Source organism: Natrix helvetica (genome assembly GCF_964273705.1).
Source record: "Natrix helvetica genome assembly, chromosome: 2".
NCBI classification, from domain to species: domain Eukaryota; kingdom Metazoa; phylum Chordata; class Lepidosauria; order Squamata; family Natricidae; genus Natrix; species Natrix helvetica.
The window spans coordinates 269670067-269694616 of record NC_138552.1 but is presented as its reverse complement, the minus strand read 5'-3'; the positions used below and the strand labels follow the sequence as shown (position 1 = coordinate 269694616).

The window sequence follows — 24550 nt, the reverse complement described above, 5'->3', positions numbered from 1 at the left end:
TCTCCATTTCTTTCTCTTCTCTTCTGCTGTCTCCTGATACTGCAATGTCCACTAATCCAGGTTTTTTCCTCTTTCTTATTGACAGTTGTTAAATCTGGGGTGTTATGTGAAAGGTGCTTGCCTGCTGGAATTCAAAGATCCCAGAGCATGTTAGCTTTTTCATTTTCCATTACTTTGCCTATTTTATGGTCCCACCAGTCCTTGCCTGCAGGCAAATGGTATTTCTTACAGATTTTCCAATGTACCATTGTTGCTACTTTGACATATTCTTGTTTGGGGTCAGTTTGTGTGATCTTTTGCTGCAGATATCTAGGTGACCCAGTGTTTCTTCAGCTTCTTTGCAGAGGCAGAGTTTGGCATCTGTTGTCTCCCCAATTCTGACTTTGTATGCATTTTTTCTTCAGGATTTACCTTGTGTAGCCAGAATTAGCCCCTTGTTCCTTTTCTTCAAATTTCCTGCTCTTAGCCATTGCCAGGGTATGTTGTTATTTGCTTTGCCTCAAATTTATGTATTGACCACACAACACTTTGCCCTGCCGTGTTCCCCCCCCCTGTTTTTCATTTGATCTTTCTTGTAGGCCAATTTGGTCTTATCACCACCACCACTACCACCACCACCACCACCACCACCACCATCATCATCATCATCATCATCATCATCATCATCATCATCATCATCATCATCACAGTATTTATTTTTGTCAACCCAAGGCATTAGGTAGATGTTTTCTTTTTCATGGGTTTTTAAAATTAAATTACTATAAATAATTAATACTATTCTATTTAGATATGCTAAAAATTTTCACAAATATTTGTAAACATGGAGGGTTGTCCTTTGTCCTTCCTCAAATCTCAGTTTAAGCAAGATTTTTTTGGATTTGTTTTGTCCTGAGTGACCATTTAGCTCATGTGCAAAAAGACGTCTTTCATATTCCTTCATATTCCTTAAAAATTCTTTAGGTGTTTCCTAAACAAAGACCCCTCTAATTTGGCTCAACTATAACATTTGCTGAAATGTGTTTTTAGATTATTGAGGAAATCTAAAATAAAAGTTGGAAACCCTTAGATGAAAAGGAAGGGGATTCCATAAAGCTCTTTAGAGCTGATTGCAGGTATAATTTGGGGGATGGAGGCATCACTTAAAAACTAGGGAATTTTAGAGGGGATTGCTTAAGATGACTGGAGCTGGAGAGGCATGGCATCCTAACTGTCATGTCATCTGAAATCTATCTGACCAGAGTGGTACACAAACGTTACCATATGGACCACCAGTTGAGGCTCTTTTTTCTTGCCAAGCTGAACAAAGGAACTTTACAAAATGCAATTTGGAAAGGGAGGGAAAAAAGGAGAGATAGTATTGAACAGATGTGTGCAATATGCATGCAAAAGTGTGCTAAACTTCCATGAACCAATGTGCCATTATTACTAAAGGGTATCTGGTTAATAATAATAACGCCGCCCTGAGTCCCTTTGTGGAGAGGGTGCGGCCTATAAATTGAATAAATAAATAAATAAATTAAAAAATCATAATAATCACTTGTCTACTCCTGATCCGCACAATCAATGTAAGGGGCTAAAATGGGGGTGCTAATCCTCCCTCCACTCCAGCTGCCTTTCGTGAGCCTTTCCCTACGTATGTTAAGTCGTCTTGGTGGATGCCTGCTAATCTCTCCCATTCTTGTACACCTGGAGCTTTCCTGGTCACCTCCCCTTTTATTGTTGCTTCAAAAGGTCTGTCCGGAAGGTTACTCTAGCACTAAGGACTAGCTTGTGTGGTATAAAAAGGGGCTGGGGTTGCAGCTGAAACCTTGCAGTTGTTAAGAGGAAGAAAAGGAGAGAGACTGAGAGAGGAAGAGAGGGAGAGAAGAGGGAGAACTCTCGTGGCAGCAACAGGTAAGTAATGCTCTTCCCTTGGCTGCACTTTAATTCTTCAGGTACGGATCCCGTAAGTTTCTATCTGAAAGGATGGCAAGGCTTGCTTTATTCATCTTTTTTTCAAGTGTAGGTGAAGAAGCATTGTCTTTAAAGTTCTGCTGTGCAGATCCCAGCTGACAAACATCAAGAAGGGAAAAACTCAGATCTGCTTCTAAGTTCCTATCATATTACAGATAGCATTTACAAGGGATCTGATCTGCTTTTATTTGCTTCTTTCCCAGCCAAGTGAAGAGTGGTAAGTGGTAAGAGTTTATTTCACATGCATAGTTTTGCTTGCATTTTTTGTAGATAACTTCTGATCTCTGCTTAATTCTTCAGGAGTTCTGCCTGCATAGACAGTTGTGAATGCAGTATCCCAAGTGGATTGAATAATTAAAATTAAAAAGCAGGAACTAAAATCTTCTGAAAAAGAGGACTTTGTAGTTACATAACTCTTCAAAAATAAAATCAATTTGTGTCTTTTTATCAGTTTTTCTTTACGTCCTTTACATCCTTTCTCCTAGCTTCAAGTCCATATTCAAGACTGTATAAGCTCTGGGGATGACAGTTCTTCTAAAATACAATTAGTTTTTATTAGACTAAAACTATTTTTAGTCTATTAGCTTTTTATATAGGTTTTAAAAATATTGCTTTTTGCAACTAGGAGAAATTACAGTTTAATTTTACTTTGAGGAAATGGTTATTCCCAAAAACACATGTGGAAGAAAATATGAGAATGTAGGGTGTCTTAAAGGGGATCTAATTCACTGAAGAAAGAGAATGCACACTTTTGACATTGATGATGAGCAATTCTTCCATGGAGCTGCTATGCAAATCAAAAGCAGTTCCATTATTTTGGAGATTAAAAAAATCCAATTTTGTTATTACATGGAGGAGATGTGTAAGATCCTTGCATGTAAGAGCCTGAATGTGGGAACTGTTAAGTATTAAATATATAAAGTTGTGTTAAGTTCTGCTAAAGTGAAACTAAACTTTTAGATAAGTCTAACTGTTAACTCCAATTGTTTTGGAGGGAAGTTTAGAACATTCATATTTGGGCGGGCTTTTTCAAGTATTATGATTGGTTAAGGCCCTGTGGGCCCAGAGCATAAATTACAGGCATTTGCCTGCTGTTCCTTAGTTCCAGTTTGGAACCAATAAATGCTGTTATATCTTTGCTGGTCTGCTTCTTCCCTACTGAAGCCCACTACACAATAGTGGCGACAAAGGTGGGATCAGGGGTGGGTTGATGTCGGCATTACTTCTGGTTCGCTTCACTCATACTTTCTACATGCACCCTGCCCTGCCTGCTGGTCAGAAACACTGGAGGCACAGACGTACCTTAGGGATCCGCCCTCAGGACTCCGAAGTGCGGCCCAGCTTCAACTGCAGCTGTACAGGCATTAACCAGCACCACAGGGCCCTTCTCAAAAAGACTAAACTGGGAAGGCTCAATGAGTTTGATATTAGTCACCCAGAACAGTGGAGTTCATACATCTCCCGAGTAGACAACTATCTCTGGGTTAACCAGGTCATGGATGACAGCCTGAAGATGGCAAGCCTGTTATGTGTCTGTGGACAATCCACATTTAGGAAGCATAGAGACAGTGGCCTACACAGACCGCAAGAAAAAAAATAAGGGAACATTTTGAGCTGGTGCCATGCATTTGAGCAACGTGAACAGATATCCGGGGAATGTGCAGCAGGGTTTGTGGCAGCCCTTCACCAAGCTTCGTACCAATGCGAGCTCCCTGATCAGGAATACCATCTCAGAGACAGGCTCGTTTGTGGCCTGTGTAATAGTGAATTGCAGCGGCGCCTATTCGCCATGGAGAAACTGACTTTCCAAGACACATTGAAGGAAGCCATGGCAGATGAGGCTTCTGGAGGGGCAATGAAGACTCTCCAGCCACCAAAAATACACACCAGCCCTATAGCCAACAAACCAAATATAGCCAATGGCTGGCCCCAATCAAATCATCGAGCTTAGTGCTAACGGACTTCCAGAATCGCAGTGTTTCCATAACAGGAGAAGCTACCATTAGTATACAATTCAGAGAGTTTGAGGGTCCCCTCAACATAGTGTTCATAGAGGGGTCATACACCAGCCTCATAGGACTGGACTGGTTTGAGGCCCTGGGCATCAGAGTAACGGGCATCCATCAAACCCAACTAGCCAATCTAGAAGCGGTATGTCAACAATACACTCCTAGAAGAAGCCGTGCCAGCCTAGTTGGAGATCGTGTCCTTCTAGCATAAGGATTCTTTTATTTTTTAATTGAATCCAGTCTTTTAACCATGTTAGGGCTGTTGCCTGGTAATATAGCTCCCAATCTGGGAGTCCAAAACTGCCTCTGTTTCTACTATCTTGTAGAAGTTTGTATTTGTTAGGTGGTTTTTTCCCTGATCAAATAAATTTGGATACCATTTTATTTAGTTGTTCAAAAATTTTTTTCTCTAATTTAATCGGTATTGTTTGAAAAAGATAGAGTAATTTGGGTAGTATATACATTTTGATTGTTGAGATTCTGCCAATTAGTGATATCTGTAGTTTAGTCCAATTGTCCAAATCTTTTTGTATCTGTCGCAGCAGTTTGTTGCAATTATCTTCTTTTATTGTAATACATTTTGCCAATAGCCATATTCCCAAATATTTAATTTTCTTGGCCCTCGAAATTCCCAGTTTCTCCGCCAGTTCTTCGTTTTATCTTTTGGTTAAATTCTTAGTTAATATTTTAGTTTTTTTCTTTATTTATTTTAAGCCCTGCCACTTTACTGAATTGGTTTATATCCTGTAATAATTTTAGTCCAGTTTCTAGGGATTTCTCTATGATAAATGCAAGATCGTCTGCAAAGGCCTGCACTTTATATTCCTGTGTTCTAAGACTAAATCCCATTCCTACTTTCAGAGACATATATTAAGGGATGCTTTGTTTAGGGTCTGGGAAAAAATAAAAAACCCACTACCTGAAAATCCCAAGCTGGTTATCAACCATGGAGGCAATGACATATCCATATACTAGAGACCTTAGTAAAATGGTAAGATATGCAGACTTCTTAGATGAAAAAGGAGAACTAAAATCAGTACAAGATCTGAAAGCACAGGAAATAAATATGGAATGGTGGCCCTACCTACAAATTAAAACAAGATTTAAAAAAGATTGGGAACAATACGGAATATATGAGACACAAATGGACTTAGATAAAATATTACTAGGAATGGGAGGAAAAATGATCACTAGATTATATAATTTTCTTTTGAAATATAAAATGGAGGAAGAGACAGTAAAGGAGACAATGATTAGCTGTGGAAGAAATTTTGGCCACAATATAGAGTTAGAAAAATGGGATAAAATGTGGGAAAGAAATTATAAATTTATGAAGGCAGCATCTTACAAAGAAAATCTCTATAAAATGTTTTATAGATGGCATTTGCCTCCAGCAAGATTGGCCAAAATGTACCCAAATCTATCCCCTAATTGTTGGAGATGCAATCACAAGCCTGGAACATTTTATCACATGTGGTGGACGTGCCCCATCACAAGGAAGTACTTGTGCAAAATTCGAAAGTGGTTAGAAGAAATTACTGAGCGAAAAATAGAACATAAACCAGAAGCATTCTTATTAGGACTACTGGATCAAAAAATGGACAAACAATCTCAATACATAATCATGCACATACTCTCTGCAGCCAGGATTGCCTTCGCACAAAATTGGAAAAAAAATTAATACAACTTCAGATGAAACTACAATCAGGAAAATACTTGAATGTGCAGAAATGGAGAAAATGACAATAGAACTAAAAGAAAGAGAAGAATCGGACTTCTATAAAATATGGAATAAAATGTATAAGTGGCTAGAAATCAGAAGCCAAAACAGGAAATAGAGAATACAAATAGATGGAGATACAAATAATGAATATTACTATAAGTGTTAATATTATGCTTGTTACATCATAGGACAAGGTTATAGTAATAGGAAGGCAATGCAGAAGGAGAATTATAAAAGCTAAGCAGGAAAGCTGATATTGAAAGCTGTAAAATTACTCTATATTGTTATGTATGTTCCATGTTTTGTTTTGTTTAATTGTGTTTTTTTCCTTGTTGTGTCTTTTTTACTGTTTTTAAAGATTAAAACATTCAATAAAAATTAATTAAAACAACAACAATAACAACACACTGTCGTATTCAGCACTGAGCTGGAACAATACAAAGGGGCACCCATTTCTCTCAACCTCGATCCAGCAGTAACTCTAATCCGATTAAAACCACACAGGGTTCCCTTTGCATTGAAGCCTAAAACTGATGTAGAACTAGACAAGCTGGTACAGCAGGGAGTGCTCCAACCTGTGGACTGTAGCCATTGGGAGTCTCCCATAATGACCCCAGTTAAGCCTAATGGGGACGTTCACGTTTGTACAGAGTACAAGTGCACCATAAACAAGGCACTACAGCAGCATGCCTACCCTATACCAGTCGTAAACCACCTCCTCCCCTCACTCCAGAGAGGATGAATCTTCACAAAGCTAAACTTCACCCAGGCCTACCAGCAGCTACCCTTAGACGATGCTACTGTGAAGCACAAACAATAGTCACATAAAGAGGTGCATTCCAAGTGTGCCACTTGCAGTTTGGGGTAAGTGTAGCACTAGGGTTGTTTCAGAGTATTATGGAATGAACACCAAAGAACATTTCCCCTGTTTGCTCATACTTTGATGATGTCCTAATTGCAGAGGAATCACCAGCAGTCCTTGTGGAACATCTCCACACAGTACGCCAATGTTTCCACGAGGCAGGCCTAAAACGTGAGGGAAAAGTGCCAGATCTGCGTGAAGTCCACAGAATTCCTGGGTTTCCATATTGACATTGCCAGAATCCACCATCTGAAGCAAAGCTAAAGACAATTCAGCAAGCACTCACACCAAAATCCAAGAAGGAGCTTCAGGCATTCCTGGGCTTGCTCAATTTTTACCACTCCTTCTTACCGCGTAAGACTGTCTGGACAGAACTGCTACACCACCTACTGGACAAACAAGCTCTTGAAAATGTCTTTTATATTCTATCTATTATTATTTGTAATCCATAGGGCATGCTGCATCCCCAATCTTTGATAGTCCAATGTTTGAGAACAAAAAAGAGAGATAAAAAGGAAAAAAAGAGAAAGAAATAGGGATGATGATGATGATAATAATGATAATAATAATGATGATGATGTCAAGCTAAACCCAAAGTTTTCATCTCACCTTTGCAAAATAAGTATCTTTTATGTTCTATCCATTAATATTTGTAATCCATAAGTTTAAGTGTAAGTTTTATTAGATTTATAGACCGCCCCCTCTCCCTGAAGGGACTCGGGGCGGTGTACAGACATCTCAATAAAAAACCGTATACAAAATAAATACCCTTAAATTCCCATAAAATCGAATTAAACAATAGGCTGTACAAAGTGATAAAAATTAAAAACAACCTAAAAACCCACCCCTAAAAATTTAAAATACAGACTTGAGGGACTAAACTGCGATTAGGCCAGGCCAGCTAAATTGAACAGGTGGGTTTTAAGCTTTTTACGGAAGGAGCAGAGATCGGTGGTTATTCTGATATCGGGGGGGAGGTCGTTCCAGAGGGTCGGGCCCATCACAGAGAAGGCCCTGCTCCTGGGCGTCGCCCGCTGGCACTGCCTAGTGGACGGCACCCGGAGGAGTCCCTCCCTGTGAGAGCGAATCGGCCGAAGGGATGTATGGGGCAGGATGCGATCCCGCAAATACCTAGGTCCTGAGCCATGGAGCGCTTTAAAGATGATAGTCAACACCTTGAAATACACCCGAAAAGCCACAGGTAGCCAGTGCAGCCTGCGCAGGAGAGGTGTTACGTGGGAGTACCTAGCAACTCCCGAAACTGCCCGCGCGGCCGCATTCTGAACCAACTGCCGCCTTCGGGTGCATCTCAAGGGGAGCCCCATGTAGAGAGCGTTACAGTAGTCCAGTCAGGACGTCACAAGCGCATGGGTGACTGTGTGGAGGGCGTTCCGGTCCAATAGGGGACGCAATTGGCGCACCAGGCGAACCTGGTGAAACGCCCCCCTTGCCATGGCTGTCACATGGTTGTCCATTGACAGCCGGGCATCCAGGAGGACGCCCAAATTGCGTGCCCGATCCACGGGGGCCAGCTGTTTGCCCCCAATGGCCAGTGATGGAACCAACTGGTTGAACCGGGGTGCCGGTAGCCACAGCCACTCCGTCTTGGATGGGTTGAGCTTGAGTCTGTTACTTCCCATCCAGATCCGTACGGCCTCCAGGCACTGGGACATCACTTCGACGGCATCGTTGGGGTGGTTCGGGGTAGAAATGTACAGCTGAGTGTCGTCAGCGTACAGGTGGTACTCGACCCCGAAACCACGAATGATCTCGCCCAGCGGCTTCATATATGTGTTGAACAGGAGAGGCGAGAGGACCGACCCCTGCGGCACCCCACAAGTGAGTGGCCTCAGGGTCGACCTCTGCCCCCCTGTCAGCACACATTGCGCTTGGCCAGAGAGGTAGGAGGAGAACCACTGCAGAACAGTGCCCCTCATCCCCAGCCCCTCTAGACGAATCAATAAGATACCATGGTCGATGGTATCAAAAGCGGCCGAGAGGTCTAATAGGACCAAGATGGAGGAGCATCCTCCATCTCTGGCCCTCCAGAGATCATCCACCAACGCGACCAAAGCCGTCTCCGTGCTGTGGCTGGGCCGGAAACCGGACTGGTGCGGGTCCAGATAATCAATTTCCTCCAAGTGGCGTGGGAACTGTTGTGCCACCACACTCTCTACAACCTTCGCCAAGAAGCAAAGGTTGGAGACAGGACAATAGTTAGCTGTTGTGGCCCAGCCGGTGCCGCTGTCACCAGACTCCGAGAGTGATACTCCATACGAGTCAGCTCCAGAGGAGATGTGCGATCCTGGACAGGATTCGGAGGCTGAGCAGGAATCCGAGAGTCTGGTCGGCCACCAGGTGGCGCCAGAGGCATGGAGCAGCGGTGAGAGCGAGAGGAGGAGGACTCCCGATGCCCTGCCTTGGAGCAGCAGAGAGGATAGTGACTCAGGACTTAGTAGGGCGTTTCTAGATACCCGTTTCCGGCGCGCCCACAAACGCATGGAGCGTGGGTGTAATTATAGGCAGTAAAGAGCTCTCAGGTGCTGTTTGGGAGACGCCCTTTTTAGGTTATAAAAGGGTTGACTCTGGAGAGGCTCTGCGTAGCAATCAACAAAGGACTTTTGACAGCAACTCTAGTCTGGGATCCTGGCAAGCTGGATTGCTGCTTTTGTGTGTTCTGTCTTTGTGAGTTCTGTCTTGGTGGCTTGCTGCCACAAAACCTCTTGTCTGTTGGTGTAATAAACCTTGTTCCCTTGTACTGTTCCGGAGTGTGTGTGCTGTGTGGGCAACGGAGGAAGGGGGGTCAGAACAGATTGATTGCTACCCCAAACGTATCTCCATTCAGCTATGATGGAGCAACTTCAGGCGGAGAATGCTCTCTTCGCACAGCAACTTGCCTTGCTAACAGCGCAAGTTGCACAGCTCCTGCCAACCCCCCACCCCCCCAGCAGCAACGAAGGAAATGCCCAGTGGCCATGCCGGATAAGTTTGATGGCAGTCCGAAACTTTTCCTGGCGTTCCTGGGCCAATGCCGGTTGTTCATTGCCTTGAGAGCGGAGGACTTTCCCACCGACCAGACGAAGGTGGGCTTTGTGATAAGCTTGCTCTCAGGCACAGCAGCACGGTGGGCTACGCCTTTGCTGACTCAGCCGAGCCCCCTGCTGGATGACTTCCAGGGTTTTTGCACTCATCTTCGGCTGACGTTCGAGGACCCCATCAAAGGAGAAACAGCCACCAGACTCCTGAAAGAGTTGCACCAAGGGCGTGGTTCTTTACTGGACTACGTTACCGAGTTCCGGCTGCTCAGTCAGGACTCTGAGTGGAATGAGCCAGCCCTTATGGATGCTTTTCAGGATGGCCTGTCAGAGGACCTGCAGGATGAGCTGGTGGGAGTGGACAGGCCTCCAACGTTTGACGCGTTGGTTCATCTATGCCTCCGGATTGACGGCCGGCTGCAGAGGCGGAGGCCTCGCCGAGCGTCCCGGGAGGTGCTGAGAGTGCCAGTTCCACGAGAGACTCCTGTCCCACGAGAGGAGCCCATGGAGTTGGGTGCAGCCAGACCCCGCTTGTCACGCACGGAAATGGAGAGACGGCGTGCAGGGGGGTTGTGTTTTTACTGTGGGGATCCGGGACATCTGGCTACAGGTTGCCCCAAGAAGGGAGGTAGAGGGGCTGCACGGTCTACGCCCCCCCCAACGACGGACCTCCGTCTCGGGAAACGGGGAAAGCCCGATCTGAGGGAGACTTCGGGTCGGGCACAGGCCGGAACAGAGGCGGAGGGGCCTCCACGACATCTGATTCTTACAGCGCACATTCTCTTGTCGGGTAGTCCGCAGGGAATTCCAGCCCATGCCTTGGTCGATTCCGGGGCTACCACGAATTTTATGGATGCAGCGTTTGTCATGAAATATCACGTCCCTCTGTGCCCAGTAGACCCTCCGATGCGAGTGGAGACCATTGACGGCCGGGTGCTTCTGTCTGGGCCCATCAAGAACGCCACGCAGCCTTTGTGCCTGATCCTCGGGGAGCATGAGGAGGCCATTCAATTTTACGTGGCTTCGGGTCTGCATTTCCCCGTGGTGTTGGGCTTGGCTTGGCTGCGGGCGCACGATCCCCAGATCCACTGGTCGCAGAACCGCATCTCCTTCCCGTCCTTGCAATGCGTGGACCATACCCGTCATGTTTGCGCGGCTCAGGTGCCCAATTCGGCCGAGGTGACAGTGCCGCCGGATTTAGCGGAGTTCACGGACATATTTAGCGAGCAGGAGATGGATCAACTGCCACCGCACCGGCCTTACGACTGTCCCATTGACCTGGTACCTGATGCGAAACTCCCGATGGGCCGCCTATACTCCATGTCTGAACCGGAGTTGGCCGCATTGCGGGACTTCCTGGACAAGAACCTGGCCCGGGGTTTTATCCGGCCTTCGTCTTCGCCCTTGTCTGCCCCGGTTTTGTTCGTCAAAAAGAAGACCGGGGATCTAAGACTTTGTTGCGATTACCGGCGCTTGAACGCCATCACGATCCGTAATCGCTACCCGTTGCCTCTGATTCCCGAGTTGTTGGAGCGGCTCCGGGAGGCCGTGGTGTTTACAAAACTGGACTTACATGGAGCTTACAATCTGGTTCGAGTCAGGGCGGGGGACGAATGGAAGACAGCTTTTGGCACCCGATACGGACATTTTGAGTATACGGTCATGCCGTTCGGGTTGACCAATGCCCCAGCTGTCTTCCAACATTTTATGAACGATATCTTTCGGGACCTTTTGGATCAGTTTGTCGTCATCTACCTGGACAACATCTTGATCTACTCTACGTCTCGGAAGGATCATCAACAGCACTTGCGTCAGGTCTTGCAGCGCGTTCGAAAGCATCGCTTGTTTGCCAAGCTGGAGAAGTGTCAGTTCTGGCAGACCACCATCGAGTTCCTGGGGCACCGTATATCCCCTGAAGGAATTGCGATGGAGCCAGGCAAGGTGGAGGCATTACGAAGTTGGCAATCTCCTCGACGGATGAAAGACGTTCAGAGACTCCTCGGGTTTGCCAACTACTACCGGTCCTTCATCCCCGGCTTTGCTTTCTTGACCGCGCCCCTCACTCGGCTCCTGCAAAAGAAAGTGCCATTTCACTGGGGGTCCACGGAGCAACAAGCGTTCGTGGCCTTGAAGCGCGCTTTTACAAAGGAGCCGATCTTGAAACACCCTGATCCCCATCGCCCCTTTGTAGTCGAGGCGGATGCGTCCGACATCGCGGTGGGGGCGGTGTTATTGCAGGCTCACGCCCCTGATGGCACCCTTTTCCCTTGCGCCTATTACTCTCGGAAACTCAATCCTTCCGAGCGCAATTATACCATCTGGGAGAAGGAGTTGCTGGCTATCAAGGCGGCGTTCAAAGCCTGGCGACATCACCTGGAGGGGGCCAGGCATCAGGTCGAAGTCCGGATAGACCATCGGAATCTGGAGCTTTTGACAACAGCGCGAAAGCTCAATCAGCGCCAGATCCGGTGGTCTCTGTTTTTTGCCCGGTTCCACTTCAAGGTCACATATATCCCCAGTGCCTTGAACCAGAGGGCGGATGCCCTATCTAGAAAGCCGGAGTACTCAGACCCTGCTGACTCACTGCCCCCCCGGACGGTCCAACCCGTCGAGTCCTTCGCTGCAATCCAGGAACCCGTGGATTTACGGTCGTTGATACGGAATGCGCAGCGAAACGACGAGTGGGTGGAACAACGGCGGGCAGAGGTAGGGCCGACATCCCCGTGGACCTTTGACGAGGACCTTTTGAGGTATCGGGATCGGCTCTACGTGCCTGCAGGACCGCTCCGTGGATTGGTTCTCTCCCAATGTCATGACACTCCGGCAGCGGGACACTTTGGCCTGTTCAAAACTTTGCACCTGGTTTCCCGTACGTTTTGGTGGCCTCGCCTGCGACACGACGTGCAGACGTACGTCACGTCATGTGTGCAGTGTCGACAGGCCAAATCAGCGACGGGAGCTCCTCCAGGCTTGCTACAGCCATTGCCGACCCCGGACAGACCCTGGGGAGCCGTGTCCATGGACTTCTTGATGGAACTGCCTCCGTCGTCCGGTTTCACTACGGTCCTAGTGGTGGTGGACATGCTCACCAAGATGGTGCATTTCATCCCCTGCCGGAGATTGCCGACAGCCCGCGCCACCGCCCGCATGTTCATCCAGCACGTGTTCCGGCTGCACGGCCTACCTGACCGGGTCGTCTCCGATCGTGGTACACAATTCACGGCCCAGTTCTGGAAAGGGCTGTTGGCCGCTCTTGACGTTCAAGTTTGTCTGTCCTCGGCGCACCATCCCGAAACCGATGGAGGGACGGAGAAGGTGATTGGGATTCTGGAACAATATCTGCGCTGCTTCGTGAACCAGCAGCAGAACAATTGGGCAGAGTACCTCGCCGTGGCGGAGTTTGCGTTCAACAATTCGCAGCACTCCTCCACACGGACGACGCCTTTCATGGCGAACGTCGGGTACCACCCTTGTTTTTTCCCTCTCACCCCCGTGGACTCTCCGGTCCCCGCAGCGCAGGATTTCCTCTCTGAGCTTCAGGTGGTTCACCAGATGGTGCGCCGCTACTTGAATCAGGCGAAGGAGGATTACAAGCGGGTGGCGGACAGGTCTCGCCGTGCGGTGCCGGAATTGGCCGTGGGTGATCGCGTGTGGTTGTCCACGCGGCATCTTCCGTCCCACCGGCCTACGAGGAAGTTGGACCACCGGTATCTGGGGCCGTTCCCTGTGGAGGCCGTTATCAATCCGGTGGCCTATCGCCTGACCCTCCCGCGCTCGATGCGAGTACACCCGGTGTTCCATCGCTCGCTCCTGATCCCTGAGCGGTCGGATTGTCCTCTCCGACGTCCCTCTTCACCCCTGCCATCGTCGCCTGAGGTGCACGCACGGCCATCGCACAGAGTGACCCGGATCCGTGACTCGAGATGGCTCAAAGGTCGGTTCCAGTATTTGGTCAACTGGGCGGACGAGGACTCGGACGGGGGGTCCTGTACCGATGCGACGGCTGTGCATGCTCCAGCTTTGGTGCAGGCCTATCATGGACAATTTCCCTCCCGACCGCATCCCGAGCGTCAAGCCCGGGGGAAGGGCCCTGCGGTGAGGGATAGTGTTGTGGCCCAGCCGGTGCCACTGTCACCAGACTCCGAGAGTGATACTCCATACGAGTCAGCTCCAGAGGAGATGTGCGATCCTGGACAGGATTCGGAGGCTGAGCAGGAATCCGAGAGTCTGGTCGGCCACCAGGTGGCGCCAGAGGCATGGAGCAGCGGTGAGAGCGAGAGGAGGAGGACTCCCGATGCCCTGCCTTGGAGCAGCGGAGAGGATAGTGACTCAGGACTTAGTAGGGCGTTTCTAGATGCCCGTTTCCGGCGCGCCCACAAACGCATGGAGCGTGGGCGTAATTATAGGCAGTAAAGAGCTCTCAGGTGCTGTTTGGGAGATGCCCTTTTTAGGTTATAAAAGGGTTGACTCTGGAGAGGCTCTGCGTAGCAATCAACAAAGGACTTTTGACAGCAACTCTAGTCTGGGATCCTGGCAAGCTGGATTGCTGCTTTTCTGTGTTCTGTCTTTGTGAGTTCTGTCTTGGTGGCTTGCTGCCACAAAACCTCTTGTCTGTTGGTGTAATAAACCTTGTTCCCTTGTACTGTTCCGGAGTGTGTGTGCTGTGTGGGCAACGGAGGAAGGGGGGTCAGAACAGTTAGCTAACATAGCTGGGTCCAGGGAAGGCTTCTTGAGTAGGGGCCTCACCACCGCCTCTTTTAAGACGGCCGGTAAGAACCCCTCTCTCAAGGAGGCGTTGACCAACTCCTGGAGCCAGCCTCGTGTGACCTCCCAGGATGCCAGTATAAGCCAGGAGGGTCATGGGTCCAATAAACATGTAGTGGCTCGCAGTCGCCCACGCAACCTGTCCATATCGTCGGCAGTAACAGAGTCAAACTCCTGCCAGAATGGTGTCTCAAGACCCACCTCCGACGTCCCTTCTAGACCACTGAAGGGGACCCACTCGCTGCGGATCTGAGCGATTTTGTCCTGCAGATATTCCCCAAATTCCTCTGCTCTACCCTGCAAGGGGGCTTCCCGCGGCCTCTGTGAAAGGAGGGAGCGGGTCACCCGAAACAGGGCGGCAGGGTGGTTATCTGCGGACGCAATAAGAGTGGCACAATGCCGACGTTTGGCCACTCTTAATGCCACAAGGTAGGTCCGAATCTGTGTTCGGTCAGATTCAGAGCGTGATGATCTCCATCTGCTCTCTAGGCGACTCTTGTGGCGCTTCATCACCCTCAGCTCCTCGGTAAACCAAGGGGCCTGGGTGGATCGCTGCCGCAGGAGAGGCCACAAAGGTGCAACCCGGTCCAAGGCCCCAGTAGCCGCACTATTCCATGCAGCCACCAGGTCCTCCATCCGGGAGCGGGTCAGGGCTACAGGAAGTGGCCCAAGCTCCGTCTGGAACCTATCAGGTTCCATCAGGTGCCTGGGGCAGAACCATCTAGGACAGTGGTCGGCAAGCCGCGGCTCGCGAGCCAAATGCGGCTCTTTAAACATTTTAATCTGGCTCTTCTGTGTGCCGGGCGCCCGCTTCCCTCCCTCCTCTCGGGCTTCGGAGGGAAGCTTCGGCAAAACCCCGGCGAGACAAGTCTCCCAGGCTGTAATTTGCCGGGCTGTACGCGCGCGCCTGTTTTCCACGGCGTGGAGCAGCGGCGAGATTCTGTGCGGCGAGCGATGATTCCGGGGGCCATCAGTGGGGGGGCAGGGTCCCCCCTCGCGTTCCTCATCTTCCCGGATGGCCCCCGGAATCATCGCTCGCCGCGCAGAATCTCGCTGCTGCTCCACGGTGTGGAAAACAGGCGCGTGCGCACAGCTCGGCAAATTAAAGCCTGGGAGACTTCTTGTTACTCGCCCAGGCTTTTGAAGAAGCTTCCCTCCGAAGCGTTCCGAGGGAGGGCTGTAAACTTCCCTCCGAAGTCTTGGGAAGTTCTGAGGAGCCCCCCAAGCCAAAACGCCGCTGCCAGGTAGCTAAAAGTACCTCTCTTATTCGTCTCTGTCAGTCTCTCTCTGATTCCCTCTCTCACTCCCTCTCTCTGTTCCTCTCTCTGTCTGTCTGTCTCACTCACACACACACACTGTGGTCACCTTGTTGAGCGTTCCAATCACATTTCAAATGTGATTGGAACACTTAACAAGGTGACCACAGTGTGTGTGTGTGTGTGTGTGTGTGTGAATGAGACAGACAGACAGAGAGAGGAACAGAGAGAGGGAGTGAGGGAGGGAATCAGAGAGAGACTGACAGACACACACACACACACACACAGAGGGGGAGGGAGGGAGAGAAAGATAGACAGACAGAGAGAGAGACACACACAGAGTGACTGATTAAGTGAATGAGTGAGAGACAGACACACCCACATACACAGAGTGACAGAGAGAGAGGGAGGGGAGAGAGACAGAGGGAGAGACAGAGACAGACGCACACACACACAGAGTGAGTGAGAGACAGACAGACACACACACACACACACACACAGAGTGACAGAGATGGGGGAAGGAGGAGAGAGAGACAGAGATACACAGAGAGAGAGACAGACAGATAGACACCCAGAGAAAATGACAGAGGGAGACAGAGAGGGAGGGAGGGAGAGAGAGACAAAGAGCCAGAGAGAGAGAGAGAAAGAAAAAGAAAAAAAGAAAGAAAGTGGGAGAGGGAGATGAAATTAAAAGCAACAACATACAAACCTGACTTACTCAAACTATCCAAGGAAATGCAAGGCCAATGTTCACATTAGTGGTTGTGACTTTGTCAGTCATTGTCAGGATGTAATTTTCTCTACATTGTAAGGCAAATTTTACGGAATTTAACGTTATCGATAAATAATATCGTTCTAAAGTTTTTGTTTTATTAGTTGTGTTATTTGTATCCTCCCGACCTATGTGGATACTTGCATGCGGAATATTCTCAATAAAAACTTATTGAAAGTAAAAACAGTGTACCATCCTATGTATTTTCGGTTTTAAAAATGCGGCTCTCCAAATAAATTTCAATCATGGTTTTGGCGAGATTTGGCTCAGTTGAAAAAAAAGGTTGCCCACCACTGATCTAGGACATTCCGGTTCCGCCTCCCCGCGATGGGGAGTGGCGGCTGGAAAGTCGAGCCGGAGAAGTGAGTGATCTGACCATGACAGGGGTATAATGACTAAATCCCCTACTCCCAGATCACTCCTCCACTGGCCAGAGACAAAAATAAGGTCCAGTGTGTGACCTCCCTCGTGTGTGGGGCCCTGAATTACTTGGGCCAGGTCCATGGCTGTCATGGAAGCCATGAACTCTCAAGCTACCTCGGATGTTTCCCCTACCGATGGCAGGTTGAAATCCCCCATGATCAATAGCCTGGGGGTCTCAACCACCATCTCGGCGATCACCTCGAGGAGCTCGGGCAGGGCCGCTGATGCATAGCGAGGAGCCAAATATACAATCAGCAAGCCCAACTGTCTCCCTGGGCTCCACTTCACGCATAGGGACTCACACCTGGATATCTGTGGCACAGTGGACTCTCTCGGCTCAAGGCCTTCCCTTACGATAACCGCTACCCCACCACCCCTACCCAGGGCCTGTGGCTGATGAAATGCACGGTAACCCGGCAGGCACATTTCCACGAGGGGGAGACCCCCCTCGTGGCCCAGCCCGGTCTCTTATTAAGGTACTATGTCCAGCCTTTCTCTTCCAATTAAAAATAGTTATTTTCTTACTTCACTTTCATTTCCAAAGGATGTGTAATCAATTCAAAACTTTCACTCACCACTTCTGAAGGGGACAAAGAGTAACAGTTCCCTCCCTCTTTCTCTCTGGAGTCTCCCTTCTTCATAAAAATATTTTGGTGAATTTAGTTTAGGTTCTGAGCAGAAATTATGCAATTCTTACCCCAAATCGATACACTGTTTCTTTCTTTTCTGCTTTTCTTCATGCTTACTTGTTCTGGCTGTCAGAGCTCTGTTTAGGTCTTGAATGGCCATCTTCTCCGCCTGTCAGGAAGATTTCCCACATCCAGCAAAAGTAGACCGCTGTCTACTTGTGATCCATGGGAGCCCTTCCTTTCTTGTCACCCCTACTGTCAACTTGTAAAGTATTGCCATGACTACTATCAAGTGGCATAGAGAAGGGGGGAGAATTCCATGCATACTTTTGGCTAGAGTTAGGTCTCATATGCGCATGTCCATAACCTGCTGTAGCATCTTGTTGGTGAATGTGGGTTATGACCAAGGCAGAGGGGAGGGGACCCAGGGGTAAAGTTCAGATGCCATTAAGTGTAAATCAGTTTCGACTCCGCAGGAGTGCACGCCAGAATGTTAATCCTAATAAATGAACCGATTTCTTTTGAACTTTGTCTCGAGTCTCGTAAATTAATTAGGTCATCTTCTGGGAACTTCACAGAGAGCCAAAACTGACATTTAAAAATCTATCAAGATTTCCAGGTTTCCTGAATCCTGGGCTCTTTGAGCAAACCCCCCCCCCCCAAATATTTGGGGTGCTTGGAGGATAAATCAGGCAACAGGAGGCTGAAGAAAGCTGGAGGTATGCAGCAATGCCAAGCAGCGATGCCTTTCCCAGCAGCAGAAGCAAAGGATGGGTACTGTTGGAAATTAGCCCCTAAGCTGGCAATGGTGGACAGGAGGTGGGACTGGGCACACGCCAGGCTCCCAAAGCCCCAAATGGAATCCCTGGAGAAGGCAATAGAGCAACAGAGGAAGGATTTTGACCAGACCACCCCTGCTGATGAGGGGCCATCATGCCGCCCAAAAGAGAGGGGAGAGACATCTGATCCTGTTGAGGGGAAGAGACACAGACTGGAGCACAGTCCCCCTCCTCCACCCAATAGAAGGAGAAGGAGGCCAAAACTGCAACCAGTGCCTCTCCCATGCAGCAGGCAGGCTGCCCAGGGCAGACAAACCCCTTCCTCCCTCTGAATCAGAGATGAGGAAGACGGCTAGCCATATCAGGTGCAAGCATAAAGAGACCGACAGAAGGTTGGAGAAGTAGGGCTGAATGACCCACCCCAATTCAGGGGAAAGTTAGATGGGGACTCAGACCAGGTAGCTCTATTCCTCAATTCAGCTGATATCCACCTAGAATGCTATGGACACCTCTACTCATACCCCAGGGCCATGGTGAATACCATCACAGAAGGGCTAGAGGGAGAAGCAAGGGAATGGTTAGCAGCCCTCCACAAGAGGAGAGCCCCCCCCCAACTGCAAGACATAGATGACTTCCTGCAACTGCTAGAGGCCAGATTTGAGGAGGTGGGGGAGGGCCCATATGCAGAAGAGGAACTCAGCAACCTAAAGCAGAGGGGCTGCCCCATCAAAGAGCACATTTGTGAATTTAGGAGGGTCATGGGAAGGCTACCCCCTTTACCAGAGTGACTGCTGGTGCATTTTTTCAGAACAAGCCTAGACAAGCAAATTGCCCAGGTAACCGCATACTGTGACATCCCAAATCGACTCTCTGAGTGGCTCCTAGTAGCAACAAAAGTCAGCAGTGGGCTGTGCACCAACAATATGAGAAAGCAACCGGACACAAAAGAGAGAGGTCAACCTGACCTGAAACCACTCAACTGACAGGGAACCACAGCACCACAGCAGGCCCTGAGACCAGCCCTCCCCCGAAGTCCACTGAAATGCTACCAACATGGGGGGATGGGCCACATGGCAGCTGCATGCCCAACCCCAGCACCAAAACCAAGGCCGGACCCACTGCCCAGGGCACAACCAGAACGAGGCTCCAAACGGACCACCAACATGTCTGGGAAAGCCCTCCAGGCTGCAGAGGCCCCTTCCCCCTCAGGCAAAAGTGGTGGAACCCCAGGCAACAACAACCAGTCACCCAAATCATATGACAGTGAGGACGAGGGAGAAAATGACACAATGGTGAGTGAATCAATTTACCTTTTCCTTTTTCTAATACTCCTCACAGCCCCAAAAACAGGAAACCATGGGGATTTTCAAGCCCTAATAGACTCAGGCTGCATGAGGTGCTTGATCAACCTAACCACAGTCCTGAAACTGGGGATCAGAGCAAAAAGACTGGCCCACCCAATCCTGTTCAAGCAAGTTGACGGGTCCCTAATGTGAGGGCCTATGCCACCCACCTGACTGACCCAGTGAGGCTAGAGCTAGTGGATCACTGGGAAGTAATTCAATTCATAATAGCCCCCAAAATGACAGATGCAGTCATACTGGGACTTTCCTGGCTAGACAAGTGGGGACCGACCATCTGGTGGCAAGGGGGTACCCGCAGACTTAGGATATTGAAGGGCCCCCCAACCCCTCCCACACAAGCTAGCAGAAACACCACCCACACAGGAACCCCCCTAAAAGAGCCCACAAGAACAACTGGCAACCATATCCGACAAAACCCCAGAGGCTGAACTGATTCCAATGGAATATCAGGACCTCGCAGAAGTATTCAGCGAGGGCAAGTGTGATGTTCTGCATCCTCACCGTGAGACAGACTGTGCCATCGAAATCATCCCCGGGACAAAACTACCCAAGCCCAAACTGTACACCATGATGCCCTGGGAAATGCAAGAGATGCGCAAATACATAGACAAAAACTTAGCAAGGGGGTTCATTGAGACAGCCAAGCCACGGGTCGCAACACCAGTCTTCTTCAAGGAGAAAAAAGATGGAACTATGAGATTGTGTGTGGACTTTCGAGGAATAAATGGGGTCTGCGTACAAGACTTATATCCCCTCCCCATCATGAAGGACATGCTATCTCATCTGGCCAAGGGAAAAGTCTTCACCAAGCTAGACCCCAGAGAAGCATGCTACTGAGTACGTATCAGAGAGGGAGATGAGTGGAAAACAGCATTCAACTGCCCCCTAGGGAGCTTTCAATTTAAAGTGATGCCTTTTGGACTGCAGCCCCTCCCCCCCCCGCGGTATTCATGCAGTTAATAAATGAGGTGCTGTACGAGCACCTCTACAAGGGAGTCCTCGTCTAACTGAATGACATCCTTATCTACACTGAGACCATGGACAACCACATACCCCTGGTCCGTCAAGTACTGGAAAAACTTTTGGCAGTCAACCTGTATGTCAAGGTATCAAAATGCGAATTCCACCATCCATGGCTAGACTACCTGGGTTACCGAGTGTCAAATGAGGGAATAGAGATGGATCCAGCCAAAGTACAAGCCGTCTTAGGCTGGCAACCCGCTCGCACCTGCAGACAGCTACAAACCTTCCTAGGGTTCGTGAACTTCTATAGGCAATTCATCCACTCCTTTGTGAAAATTGCCAAACCCCTAACAGACCTCCTGACAACAGGGAGCCCAGGAATGAAACCCCATCTGGGACAACCCCTATAGTGGAGCCTAACCTGCCAAGAGGCGTTCGAAACACTAAAAGAAATGTTTGCAAAGGAACCAGTGCTGAAGCATCTGACCCCGAGCAACCCTTCGTGATCCAGGCAGACGTCAGCAACATGGCAGTGGGAGTGGTGCTTCTCCAAAGAAACAATCAAGGAAACTTACAACCCTGCGTCTACACCTTCCGCAAGCTCACAGACACAGAGACATGATGGGCCGCATGAGAAAAGGAGGCTTTCGCAGTGAGATGGGCACTGTTGACCTGGAGACACCTGTTGGAAGGGGGCCAGAAACCGTTCAAAATCTGGACTGACCACAAAAATTTGGAGGCACTTAGGACCCCACAGAAACTATACCCAAACAAGTCCGATGGGCTCAATACTTCAACCATTTTGATTTTGTGTTAAAGCACATTCCAGGGGGGAGGAACTTTCTAGCTGACACCCTCTCCCGCATGCCTGAGTACAAATGCAAATGGGAGCATCTAGTGGACACCATCATTCCCTCTACTCAAACAGCTGCCCAAGTGATCACCAGGCAGCAATGCCGTGACTGGCAAAACCAACCTGCAAGCGACCTAACCACGAGGCTAAAAACCGAACTGCTAGCAGACCCCTGGTTCCAAAACAACCAACACATCTTGACAACAAGAGATGACCTTGCATGGAAGGGGGACCAAACTCTATTCCCAGAATCCCTACACACCATAATTCTCCAGAGAAGCCACAACACCAAACTGGCAGGCCACTTTGGGTTCCTAAAGACTTTATACTTAGCCCGAAGGCAATTCTGGTGGCCTGGCATAAAGAAAGATGTGGATAGTTACCTGAAAGGTTGCACCATCTGTGCCACAATGAAGAGATGACTGAAAAAAAACCCCTGGACTGCTGCAAACAGTAGCAGAGCCAACGAGGCCATGGAAGGAGATTGCAATGGACTTTACAGTAGAGTTGGTGAAAAGTGGGGGAAACACAGTGATTTGGACTGTAATAGACTTGTTCTCTAAACAGGCACACTTCATACCCTGCAGCGGACTACACTCGGCTCACAAGCTGGCTAAACTGTTTGTGAAGCATACTACTGCATGAATTACCTCAAAGAATTATTTCAGACAGCGGGGTCCAGTCCATGGCTAAGTTCTGGAGGGAGTTACTGTAGTCCATTGGGTCATCTCAGGGTCTTAGTTCAGCTTTTCATCCAAGCACCAATGGATTTCTTTTGAACTTAGTCTTGAGGCTCATAAATTAAATAGGTCATTTTCTGGGAACTTCACACCTACAAGGTGACGTTTGGCTCCGAAGAGCCTCCAGGCAGGCAGAAATCAGCTACATTCATGAAGCCCTGCTAGCCACAGCTGCCTCACTCTGATGACAAACCAGAAGCTAATTTACCAAAAGTTTCAGAAATGTTGAAGAACATGTTGAATGAAAGAATAAATGGCAAAATTAACAGAAGCAATCAAAAGACAAAAAATAATAAAACACCAGGTCCAGATGGTTTACCAGCAGAAACTCATAAAGACCTGCAAGATGCATTGAGTTTGCCAATATTAGAGGTGTTTAATGAGGGCCTGTTAGAAGCCAGCTTATTTACATGCAGACCTAGATGAAGAGATCTACGTAAGAAGCCCCCCAGGATTCCGACAGCAAGAAGGGGATACTTGGTTCCTGAACAAAAGTCTTTATAGTCTGAAACGGTCAGGTTTAATGTGGTACTCAGCTCCTCGCGACAGCAATAGATGTCCAGACGTGGCAGGGGCCGGAAACCCTAGCCCCAAAAGCCAATTCTGGACGTCTATTGCAGTTGTGAGGAGCCGAGGAGAACGCGGATAAGAGTGCGAAGGTTAGAGTTACTGAGCAATGTGTGTGTGTGTGTGTGTGAGGCTGGAGTTACGCCCCCTTGCCCCCTCCCTCCCTGGGGGTGAAGTACCTCAAAGGGACACTGAGAAGACATTTCTGAGAAGAGAAACTTCTTTGGTCATGCCCGAGCTGGTGGAGCGCCGGCAACCGCCAGCCCGTCACCAGGGAGACAGTTAGTGAGGTGAACAGCGTGGTTGCTCAGATCACACGGGCGCAGCCCGACCGGAGAAGTTTTTCTTCTCAGAAATGTCTTCTCGGGCTGCGCCTGTGTGATAAGAGCAACCATGCGGTTCACCTCACTGACTGTCTCCCTGGTGATGGGCTGGCGGTGGCCAGCGCTCCACCAGCTCGGGCGTGACCGGAGAAGTTTCCTCAGTGGAGCTCCTGAAAGGGACAGGCAGGCTGCCACCGCTCCACTGAGAAGACATTTCTGAGAAGAGAAACTTATCTGGTCGGGCCCAAGCTGGTGAAGTGCTAGAAGGGAGTGGGGTTTGGGGGGGAAGGAGGAGAAAGGGCAAAAAGGAGAAAGAAAGGGAGAAAGAGGAGGTGGGGGATAGTGGGATCCTTGCTGCTTTCTGAGCTTGGTGGTTTTCTTAGAGACATTTCATTACCAAACTAGGTAACATCATCAGTGCTAGAAGGGAGTGGGGTTGTGGGGAAAGGAGGAGGGGGAGAAGTCGAAGGACAAAAAGGAAAAAGATATGGAGGGAGAGGACTGTGGGGTCCTTTGGTGTTCTCTGAACTTGGCCGGCAAGCCACTCCCACCCGGTCACATGGCCAGCAAGCCACTCCCACCCAGTCACATGGCCAGCAAGCCACTCCCACACAGGAGGCCACACCCACAGAGTAGCTTCCAAAAATTTTTGAAACCCACCACTGCCTATGAGGGAACCATTTTCCTCCAAGTTTGCTTACACCACCCGTGGCCGCCTCTGCAGAAACAGAGGTACCAAGGGCCGAAGAGCCGCCGCCACTCACAGATGACAAAAGTGGCCATCAAGATTTTGTCCAATTGGAGATGAATAATACTCCACTTAAACAGGACTATCTAGAATCCGTAGGCCCCCAGTCTATCTCAAAGACTATGAATATTGAACAGATTGAGGATAAGAACTATCCTAGAGTTGTGTGTGTTATGTATTGAATATATAAAGTTGTGTTAAGCTCTGTTAAAGTGAAACTAACCTTTAGATGACCCTAACTGTTTTTTTAAAGAAATTTTTATTTTTAGACAAACAAAACATAAAACATAAAACCATCTTCCAGTTACATACAGTGTGTTGGTTGGTTACAAAGCTTTTGTGCATCCTCTCCATAGTCCTCAGTTACAATTTATATAAAATCTCATATTATCAATCTAGTATATACGTATACATTATTATCATTGTTAATCATTTATTTGCCTATCACTATTATTGCTTCATTTTATGCGAGATATTCTAAATTTTGAATTAATTTATATTATGGCAGTTTGTTACATAATCCTAAATCCATCCAATAGTAGTACATCTTTATATTATATTCTGTTTCATTCCATTATCCTTGTATTGTGAAATTCTCTAGCATATTTCATTTCCATATTTTTTGTCTAACCATTGATAAAATAAATCCCACATCTTATAAAATTGTTTATCTTCTTGTTCTCTAATTGCAAATGTCAATTTACTCATTTCGGCACATTCCATTATTTTCTGAATAACTACCTCCTGTGTTGGTATTTTCTCATTTTTCCAATTTTTTGCAAATACA

At 48.4% G+C, this 24550-nt stretch overlaps 1 protein-coding gene and 1 long non-coding RNA gene across 2 annotated transcripts in view; one reads left to right on the top strand and one right to left on the bottom strand.

Annotated features, from left to right (window-relative positions):
• The window catches only part of LOC309388545, a 114943-nt gene that overhangs the window by 72934 nt on the left and 17459 nt on the right, over positions 1-24550 (bottom strand). The window lies entirely within an intron of this gene.
• LOC309385740 (pro-opiomelanocortin A-like) overlaps positions 1712-24550 on the top strand; it is a 31520-nt gene continuing 8681 nt past the window's right edge. Inside the window, exon 1 of the mRNA XM_081940444.1 lies at positions 1712-1893. The gene's annotated coding sequence lies outside the window, so the exon portion shown is untranslated. The remainder of the gene's footprint in view (positions 1894-24550) is intronic.